The following is a 1,777-nucleotide window of genomic DNA, read 5'->3' as shown; positions in this document are numbered from 1 at the left end:
AAAAGTTAACATAGGACTGCCTTCACAAGTGGGAAGGTGATGTGTCAGAACTTGAAGGCGTGGATACAGTACGCAGACATTGAGCAGGTGTTAGCCAATCATGGCACCTGTTGGCTTGATTGCGCTCTTCAGGATCAGTATTCACCACGACTGTACCTTCAGCAGAGTGGTTGAAATATAGAATTGTAGACTGCCAATCTCTTCATCGTATGTTTGAATCCTCACAGCACAATGAGAACTTTATTTGCAATATTCTAGCAAGAAATTTGGGAATTTCAGTGACAACACCAGTAGATATCAGAACAATCAGGGGAGTTAGCCCGTAGCCCTTATTGCTGTAAAAGAGAATACTGGTATAAGCACAAGAATTGAGATGGGCACACTAATGCATTTGTTCTGGTAGTGGTCCACTACTTTGGTGCTACAGTTAATGCTCCCGAATGAGTTCAAGGAGCAAGAATTTAGCCCAGAAAAAATATTACGCTTAACAGCTGTAGCTAGTTGTATCATTTTGCCTATGCAGCTTTATATAACGCTGTCCACACTTGCATAAATCACATGAGTGGCATCCTGAAAAAAAAAAAAAGCTTTCGATGTTGCTTTGGAGAAAATTCATCTGTTTTGGCCAAACAGTACATATACGAGGTCTGTTAGAAAGGTATCCGACCTTAGGCCAAAGAAAAAAAACTGGCATAACTGGAGTATTGGAAACCTAATCACCCTCAAAGTAGTCTCCTTGGGACTCCACACACTTCTCCCAGCAGTGCTGCCATTGTTGGAAGCATTCTGAGAAGACCTCTTTCGGAATGGAGTTTAGCTCGGCTGTCGTTGCAGCCATAATGTCCTCTATTGTCTGAAATCGTGCTCTTTTCAATGGCCTCTTGATTTTGGGAAACAGACAGAAATCGCAGAGGGCCATATCGGGAGAGTAAGGAGCCTGTTGAAGTACAGGAGTCTGCTGTTTCGCCAAAAAAGTCTGAATCAAGTGCGAGGAATGTGCGGGAGCATTGTCGTGATGGATGCGCCAATTTCCTGTTGACCACAACTCCGGTCTCTTGCGCCGCACAGCATCACGTAGGCGACGGAGGACCTTCTGTAGTACTCTTTCGTGACTGTTTGACCCTGTGGTGCGTACTCGTGGTCTACCAAACCGCGGGAGTCAAAGAAAGCAGTCATGAAATCATCACTTTTGACGTTGCTGCGCACTTGGCGGGTACGTCTTCTTTGGTCTTGGTGACGTAGAATGCTTCCACTGTGGTGAATGGGATTTGGTTTCCGGGTTGTACCCGTACACCCAAGACTCGTCACCAGTTATTATTGTGTTCATGAAGTTGGGGTCACTGTTTGTGGAATCCAGCATGTCCTGTGAGCCTTCAACACGAAGTTGCTTTTGCTCCACCGTGAGCAGCTTCGGCACGAATTTCGCCACAACTCTCTTCATGGCCAAATTTTTGGTCATAATGGAATGCGCAGAAAAAGTACTGATGCCCACCTCTTCCGCAATTTCTCGGATAGTCACACGACGGTCCCGCATCACCATAGCGTCCACTTCGGCAATACCCTGGTCATTTCAGCATGTTGATGGCTGACCGGAGTGTGGCTCGCTCTCCACCGATGTGTGGCCGTCTTTAAACCGGTTGTACCACTCCTTAACCTGTGTGCTGCTCATAGCCTTGTCACCGAAAGCCGTCTGAATCTTCCGAATAGTTTGCACTTGGCTGTCGCCCAGTTTCTGGCAAAATTTGATGCAGTAGCGCTTCTCCAGTCGCCCCACCAT

The 1,777-nt window shown here is 46.6% G+C and overlaps 1 pseudogene; it reads right to left on the bottom strand.

Moving 5' to 3' along the window:
- Positions 1 to 329: 329 nt before the first annotated feature.
- LOC142577857 (protein GVQW3-like) lies at positions 330 to 1,777 on the bottom strand (annotated as a pseudogene).

The sequence above is a fragment of the Dermacentor variabilis genome, chromosome 4 (assembly GCF_050947875.1).
Source record: "Dermacentor variabilis isolate Ectoservices chromosome 4, ASM5094787v1, whole genome shotgun sequence".
NCBI lineage: Eukaryota > Metazoa > Arthropoda > Arachnida > Ixodida > Ixodidae > Dermacentor > Dermacentor variabilis.
This window is presented reverse-complemented; position numbering and strand designations above follow the sequence as displayed.